We start from the raw sequence: 9237 nt of genomic DNA, 5'->3' as shown, positions 1-9237 counted from the left end.
ACGAGGTGCTACAGATACTGTATGTAGGGAGGGGTCCTACAGCCCTTTCTTAGAAAGGCAAGGGCGGGTCCATCAGGACGACATGGCCATCTCACCCAAAAATAGATTTTTCGCTTCGCTCAAAATCCGTTTTTTGGGCTCAAGCCATGTCGTCCTGATGGAAGTGTACCAGAGCATTACTGTATCTGTGGATTCTCAGAACGTGCCGTACTCCCCGGAGGTAATTTTTTCCCGGTCGACTAGACCTAGAGACCTAAGATGTTACCGTTATACATCTTTTCAACTAACTATAAACTATGTTAGAGCTTCCTGCCCCCTACAGGGAAGAGTCCTACTAGACTCTGGAAAGTCTCGAAGAGTACATATATCTATGTTTGAATACCAGGCAAGCTAATATAGTGGTCTCGCCCTATATTAAGTAAAGCATAGTTTGTATAGAACCACTGCGTCAATATATATTGACCAGTAATCCGCACAATACTTGTATTGGACAAAGGTTTATATCTGCATAGGAAGAAACTAATAAAACCGCCCTCGTCCCTTTAAGGGACGGAGTCCTCCCATTAGGGGACTACATAAACCAATGCAACATAGCTTGCATAACAGAACAATTCTATCAGAATTATCCCAGATAAGATACATAGAATCAAAATGCTCAATTATACCAATAAATTGACACAGGTGAAAGAGACACAAGGTTCTCAAGAACAAGTTTATTGACAGATAATAAACAGACAGGTTAACAACAATTATATATATATATATATATAAAAGAGGGTAACCCAAAACTTTAAGCATAAGTATGATAGTAAACAGAACTTGTTTATCTGAAAGAAAAACCATTAAACACCACTTTAATAAGATAATAAGGTATCAAGTCAAAAGTCTGTATTACAAATCAATCACATTAGCGTTAGAAACGCTCGGCACACATGTCTGAACTTATGCTAGGTTCACCTTTGAAAGAAGGAACAGTCTATATGGGCACTTGGTGCCCTCATTTAGTTTGTAGTACAGTATGTACCTACACACTCACCCTGGACTTAATCGTCCCAATTAAGACCACTGTTCCTCGCAGAGTTAAACAGTAGGGTTAACTACACGACCCACTGCTACCACAGATCTCTTAAGTTCCTCTACTTGCTTCGCATAGTGGCGAAAGAACACCCTGGAAGACTTCCAGCCCGTGTATGAACGGAGATGTTCAAAATCCATACAATTAAAGAAATTTAGGGATGAGGCAACTTTCCTCGGATCGTGACCTGCGGGTGTACTGTCAGGATCCGCTCTGCGAATAAAATATGTGATTTTCGCTCTGAGTTGATTCAGAGATAAATTTGAGCCTGATGTTTCTCCCCTGAATAGTTGACCACCCTTGAAGTCTGAAGTTCTACGAAGATAGACCTTTAGGCATTCTACTGGACATAGAGATGCATCTTCTTTCAGAGGGCAGATTCTCCAGGGATCCCACCTGTTGGTGGGTAACTCATTCTTGGCGAGAAACGTAGGATCCGGAAACAGGTTCAGATCCCCCCCATCCAGGAACTGAACACGACCTGCCTCTCTCGAGAGGGCTACGATCTCACTAACCCTGGCCCCGGACGCGAGTGCAAATAGGAAAATAACTTTTTGCGTCAAATCCTTTAACGCACATTCTTCATTGCTCAACAGGGAGGCGAAATGAAGAACTTTGTCTAAAGACCATGAGATGGGCTTTGGAGGTGCTGAAGGTCTGAGCCTAGCGCAGGCTTTCGGAACTTTATTAAAGATCTCGTTACCTAGGTCGATCTGGAAGGCAAATAAAATGGGTCTCATCAGAGCGGATTTACACACTGAAATCGTGTTAGCTGCCAACCCTTGGCCATGGAGGTGGATGAAGAAAGATAAGCAGAAGTCTGTTGAGATCTCCTGCGGATTCTTTGCCTTTACAAAGGCCACCCACTTTCTCCAAGATGACTCATATTGCCTTCTAGTTGATTTGCACTTATATTCCTCTAGGAAGTCTATGCTGGCTTTCGAAATCCCGAAACGCTTTCTCACCGCAAGGGCGAGAAAATCATGAGCTGCAGGGTCCGGGTTTTCTGTAATGAAGCGCAGACAGTCGACTTCTGGACTCGCTGGGTCAGAACTGGATGTGGTAGCGGCACGAACTTCATCTGTAGTTCCAACGCCAAGGGGAACCACATACTGTTCGGCCACTTGTGGGCCACTATTGCCGCTACCCCCTTGAAGGATCTCAGTTTGTTGAGGACCCTCAACAGAAGGTTGTGAGGAGGGAACAGATAAATCCTGGACCATCTGTTCCAGTCGAGGGACATTGCGTCCACTGCTTCCGCTAATGAGTCCTCGTACGGGGACACGTACAGGGGCAACTTCTTGTTGTCTTTCGTCGCAAAGAGGTCTATTTGCAGTTCTGGGACTTGATTCAGAATGAAGGAGAATGATCCTGCGTCTAAGGACCATTCCGACTCTATCGGTGTGAACCTGGATAGAGCGTCCGCTGTCACATTGCGGACTCCTTGAAGGTGAACTGCCGACAGGTACCACTTCTTCTTTTCCGCCAATCGGAAAATGGCTAACATCACTTGGTTGAGAGATGGTGACCTCGACCCTTGTCGATTCAAGCATCTCACAACCACCTCGCTGTCCATCACCAATCTTATGTGGATCGAGTGACGCGGGGAGACTTTCTTTAAGGTAAGGAGCACTGCCATAGCTTCTAGAAAGTTTATATGAAAGGTCCTGAATAGCTTGGACCAAGTCCCCTGGACTTTTTTCCGATGAGAGTGACCTCCCCATCCCTCCTTTGAGGCGTCTGAGTGAATCGTCATCGACGGGGGAGGTGGCTGAAGAAGAACCGACTTCTTTAGATGTCTGGCTTGGGACCAAGGTCTGAGAAGAGTACGTAGCCGAGGCGGCACTGGTCTTCTCAGGTCTCTTCGCGCGTTTGATGCATACCTTCTCCAAACTCCGGTTGCATCCTTTAGCTGTGCTCTTAGCACTGGGTCTGTCAATGAAGCAAACTGGAGAGAGCCTAGTACCCTCTCCTGTTCGCGTCTTGATATCCTTACGGAATCTAGAAGTCTCTTGACAGAGCCCGCTATCTCCTTCCTTTTCTTCGTCGGGATGGAGAAACTGTGTGACAAAAGGTCCCAGTGGATTCCCAGCCACTGGAACTTTTGGGATGGAGAAAGTCGAGACTTTTTTCTGTTGATCTTGAAGCCTAGGTACTCTAGGAACTGGATCACCTGACTGGAAGCTTGCAAGCATTCGGTCTCGGATGCTGCCCACACCAGCCAGTCGTCCAGGTAGGCTACTACCTGAATTCCCTTTAGGCGTAATTGTTTGAGAGCTGCGCTCGCAAGCTTCGTGAAAATCCTTGGGGCTATGTTTAGCCCGAATGGCATGGCTCTGAAGGCGTACAGTCTCCGTTGTAGCCTGAACCCTAGGTAGGGGGAGAGTCGACGGCTGATTGGAATGTGCCAATAGGCGTCTGACAAGTCTATAGAGACTGAGTATGCCCTCTTGGGCAGTAAGGTCCTTATGTGTTGCAGTGTTAGCATCTTGAATTTGCAATTCACTATGAACTTGTTGAGTGGCGACAAGTCCAGAATGACTCTGAGCTTTTCCGAGTCTTTCTTGGGAACACAAAACAGCCTCCCTTGGAATTTGATGGACTTCACCTTTCGGATCACCTTTTTCTCCAACAGTTCTTGAACGTACTCCTCCAAAACGGGGGTGGAGTGTTGGAAAAACCGAAGGCACGGGGGTGGAGTGCTGTACCAGCTCCAGCCCAGTCCATTCTTGAGTAGGCTTTGGGCCCAGGGATCGAAGGTCCAGCGATCCCAAAATTTCATCAGTCTCCCTCCTACCGGTATCGTTTCACTTGGACTGCCGTCCTGAGGTCTTGCCTCCCTGACCACGACCACCTCTGAATCCCCTTCCCCTTGAGGGGCGCCTAGACGAGCCTCTGGCTGCTCCTCTAGGTTTTGCACGAAAGGAAGAAGACTGTCCTTCGAACGTTGGGGTGAATGTGGTTGACTGACCTGGCACAGCCTGGGGTACCCACTGAAAAGTAGTCGGGGTTTGTGCCACCATCTGGGGCACTGGAGGCAATGGCAATTGCAGTTGCTGTTGCTGTCTATAAGGCTTGGCTGGCCGAGACGGTAGCCTAGTCCTCATATTCTTCCTCTTTGGTTGAGGACCCTCATCCGGGGAAGATTTTCTTTTGATAGCCAGGCCCCACTTCTGGAGAAGGTTTCTATTCTCCACGGCGGCCTTATCAACAACCTCTTTGACCACATCGGTAGGGAAAAGGTCTTTTCCCCAAATGTTGGAGGAGATTAACTTCCTTGGCTCGTGTCTCACCGAAGCCCCGGTGAACACGAACTCCCTGCAACCTCTCCTTGCCTTGACGAAGCCATAAAGGTCCTTCGTCACTGTGGCTAGGTGAGACTTAGCCACTACCATGAACATTTCATGGACCTTGGGGTCACTTGCCATCGTCTCAAGAGTAGTCTGATGAGACATTGAGGCAGCCAGTCTTTCTTTTGTCTCGAACTCTCTTCGTAAAAGAGATTCGGACAGCTTGGGGAGGTCCTCGCCGAATTGCCGTCCGGCAATATCAGCCTCCAACTTTCCCACTGAGAATGTCAGATGGACATCCTTCCAGTCTTTGTGGTCCATAGGCAGGGCCAGCGACAAGGGTTTACACTCCTCCAGGGAGGGGCAAGGCTTGCCGGCCTCGACTGCCTTTAGGACAGCCGCAAACCCTTTCTGTAAAAAGGGGAAGGCTCTATCAGGAGAGGACACAAAAGAAGGGAGCTTCTTGCTCAATGCAGCTACCTTCGAGTTAGAGAAGCCCCTTTCTTTCATCGAGGATGAAAGTAGGGCTTGAGCCTTAGCGTGGTCCATAATAATGACCTCTTTCGGCTCTGTCTCCTCCCTTGAAGCTGGTTCTTTTCTCAGCCGGACATAGCAGTCCGGATATGATGCCTTGCTGGGCCAGAATTCTACCTCCTCTAGGGGAACTGAACCCAGCTTATCCGAGATGACGATCTTTCCAGTCGTCATCGGCATGTGCTCAGCATACCTCCATGGGTTAGCATCTGAGCATATGGGAAGGTCTTTCACATTGAGCCTTTTCCGGGGCCCATGTGATTCTGCCAGGGACTGCATACGCAGTTCCATTGCAGCCGCCTTCTCCTGATTCTCCTTCTGCATTTGTTGGATCATTCCAACAATCGAAGAGAGGGCCTGTCCCAGTTCTACTGGGAGACCAGCCGATGTTGAGGGGATAGGCTCCGGCATCTGAACCGGAGTAGCCGACACCTCGTCGACCACATCCTCTACGACATCCGGGGTTTGAACTTCATCCTGACCTTTTGCCAGGAGGTCTTCTTCCAAACGATCGTCCAGGTCAGACATCCTGTCATCCAACTGGATGTCTTGCATCGCAACTGCGACTTCCACGTCCACCTGGACTTGATCTTGAGGGATCTCCTCTTGAGGCTGGGGAATCACTGCATCAGCTGATGCCTGGGGAAAAAGATACGCCCTCATCTTCTCACTTGGAAGATAAGGGCCAGAGGTGTTCTTCTTGAAGCCCCTTACCCAAGTACGAAGCTTTTCCCTTGCTATATCCCTTGATTCTGCCGTTCTAGGGGAATCAAAAGCCTCAGTAATCAGGTTAGTGCATACAGTACATACCTGAGGGTCCCAATACTGGAGATCATCCTTGGAGACAGCGCATGCTGCGTGTCTCCTACAACACTCATGTCCGCAGAGGTTCTTGCTGCGGACATTGCAGAAAACATTTCCGCACTTCGGAGGGTCCTCCTGTAAAGAGAAGAAATTTCCATGAGTATCAAGTGAACTATGTATCACTGGATATGCATATTATAGCATAACAATTCATAAAGGAAAGACACACACTTGTGTTTCCCTCACAACCCATTGCTGCAGCCTTCCAGATAATAAAATCAAAAAGGTTTATCTCTTCTAGAGTAACCAATGCAAGGTTTCCATAGGAAACAGGTGGAGCTCACACCTAAGCAATGATTTTTAAATCCTGGATAATAGACAGGGAAGAACTCAGCTTCCTATCTGAGGGCAACAGTAAAGGGCTGTGCAAGAAAACACAATAGTGTTAGAAGATACAGTGCTGTACCAAAACCTTTACTATAGTTTTCTTCTTACTGTATATGCTATACAGAAGAATACTAGTACAGTATAAGGGGGATGTGTGCCGGCCTGCCTTTGCCGGCCGGCACACACCACAACTAGCTTTAAAGTATACTACTTAACAGCTATAGGGCGGCAGCACTCTGGTTCAAATGCCTGTGCCGGTCGGCAGCTACTGCCGGCCGGTAACAGCCAGTGTTGGCCGGCAATTGCTGCCGGCCAGCAACTACACAAGGTAGTACCCAGCTGCCGGCCACACTCTTGGTGACCGGCAGACAAGGGCTGACATAAGCCGGCCGGCAAAGGTACAAGACCGATGCCAGCCGGCAGCAAAAGAACCAGAGAACTACACCTGCCCGGCTGCCGGCCTCATAGGCCGGCAGCCGGCCTCATAGGCCGGCAGCCGGGACAGGTACAGCACTAGAAGAAAATAGAATGGATGCCGGGATAAGAGTGTACACTACCTCCAAGCCCGGCAACCGAAAGAGTGCATATAAGGAAGGGGAGAAACTAATTCAGGCTTCCTTGACCAATGCCGTCCGGCTCTGCCGGCAGGCATGGATGAGGGACCAAGAGAGGTCCGGGCAGCACTCGAAAACATAAGACCCTTGCCGGCCAGCAGCTGTGCCGGCCGGCAATGGGCTGAGTCAATTCCACATCCCAACCTATACTAGGTCCAGAAGTAGAACGACGTACAGTACAGTAAGACCCCTGCCGGCCAGCTCTGCCGGCCGGCAAGGTACAGTACAGTAATGGCTAGGCCATTACGGAGATAGAGGGGGAAGGGACAAGAGGGTCCTGCCAACCTTGCTTTAGTGACAGATCACCCGCAGCCAAGAAACTTATCTTAGCCTAAGGGAGATCTAAGGGAAAAGGCCAGCAATACTTGCCAGCTTCCAGAGCACCAAAGCAAGGAAGGCGTTGCTACTCCCAAGGGAAGAACTTATCCTCCCCCGAGAACAGCAACAGGACTTAGTCTGGTCGATCACAAAAGAAGGAATCATAACTACAGAAACCTTCGGTAGTGACCTAAGGGAGCTAAGCTCCCTTTGTATGTGTTAGGTCAGCGAGGGGGACTCTGCCCCAAGCCAGACAACACAGACTCAGACTAAAAACTCTGTTGTTCTGTCCCTCTTGAACCATAACTACAGGAACAGGAAGGTACAGTAACACCCTAGTATAGTTTTATCGAAAATAAATTCGGAAAAAACCACTTAGGGATAAGCCCAAGGCTTAAACAGAGGGAAAGGGATTGCATACCTTCTCCGAAGAAAAGAAAGCAACCGGGGAGTATGATAAAGTATACTAAGGCTCCATAAGCAATTAGCCTAGGCACCAAGAGAATCGATTACCTAATTCACCGAAACTCACACGTATACAATCTTGGAAATATTCCACACAGTCTAAAATGTATAAAATATAGCCTAAAGCTTCAATAAAATTTTAATTACACTCGGAAAAACCAAATTCATGCATGAAGTACTAGGACCAAACGACTAGGCTACATGGCCTAGCGTAGGCCAGAATGGCGAATACTTCGCCAAATAATACTAAGCACGAAAGGAAATCCTATGTAAAGCTAAATAGCTAAAATTTATTAAAGCAAAACAACCAGGAATGTCGCTCTGACTAACTAATTTATACCTAGCGAGCGACAGTGTCCAGGACACCTCTGGTAGGCTACGGCTCTTGTATCAAAGATTAATCCTATTAATCACTCAAAATTTTACCAAGAGCCTACATTTATACATAACAGACACTATACTCAACTTATCAGAGGCCAACGAAGATGAAGAAGCCATGAAAAGCCGAATAAATCCAAGATTTGCGAGAAAAACAGGAAAAACACCGAGTTGTTAAGCTACGCAAAAAGGAATACAGATGGCGCCAGGATTGGCGCCAGGCACGCATACGAATCGGGGGATAGGGAAGCCTTGGGAGCGGCTCCCCTTTTTCTTTCCCGAATTCGTATCTCGTCAATCACCTCCTACGAGACGAAATCTCTGTCCAGGTTGTAGATTGCCATGTGACGTGTCTAGAATACGTCCTCTGATATGTCACGATATCCCTTTCACGAGGGATACTCGCTCCAGGAGTTAGAATTCTGGTACCTTAAGGTAAATTCTCTGGGAATATCGCCGTAGTTGTAATATACCCTAGGAAGCTACCCTATAGGAATTTCCATCAGGACGACATGGCTTGAGCCCAAATATATATATATATATATATATATATATATATATATATATATATATATATATATATATATATATATATATATATATATATATATATATATATATATATATTTATATACATATATATATATAGATAGATATATATATATATATATATATATATATATATATATATATATATATATATATATATATATATATATATATAGTTATATGATATACTGTATATAATCATCATCTCCTACGCCTTTTTATGCAAAGGGCCTCGAATAGATTTCGCCAGTCGTCTCTTTCATGTACTTTTAAATCACTACTTCTCCATTCGTCATCTCCTACTTCACGCTTCATAGTCCTCAGCCATGTAGGTCTGGGCCTTCCAACACTTTTCGTGCCTTGTGGAGCCCAGTTGAAAGTTTGGTGAACTAATCTCTCTTGGGGAGTGCGAAGAGCATGCCCAAACCATCTCCATCAAACCCCTCACCATGATCTCATCCACATATAGCGCTTGAGTAATCTCTCTTATAGTTTCTTTCTCGGAGAGAGAGAGAGAGAGAGAGAGAGAGAGAGAGAGAGAGAGAGAGAGAGAGAGAGAGAGAGAGAGAGAGAGAGTGTGTGTTACAAGGAGTTACAAGGATTTTGGATGTCTCTAAGACTTTATAGTCCATCCGCGGAGACTCCATTTCCTCAGATAGAGCAATTTAGTTCAAGCATTTACAGAGTTCGTGTGATCTTGTCTAACTTATTTCTTGAACTCGTTTACCGTGTTACTGTTTACTACATCCGCTGGAAGTCTATTCCAAGTATTTGCTATTTTGTATGTAAAGAAATTACCTCTTTGAGTGGTGTATCTTTTCAA

The sequence above is a fragment of the Palaemon carinicauda genome, chromosome 15 (genome assembly GCF_036898095.1).
Source record: "Palaemon carinicauda isolate YSFRI2023 chromosome 15, ASM3689809v2, whole genome shotgun sequence".
Taxonomy (NCBI): Eukaryota; Metazoa; Arthropoda; class Malacostraca; order Decapoda; family Palaemonidae; genus Palaemon; species Palaemon carinicauda.
Note: the sequence above shows the minus strand (reverse complement) of the source record.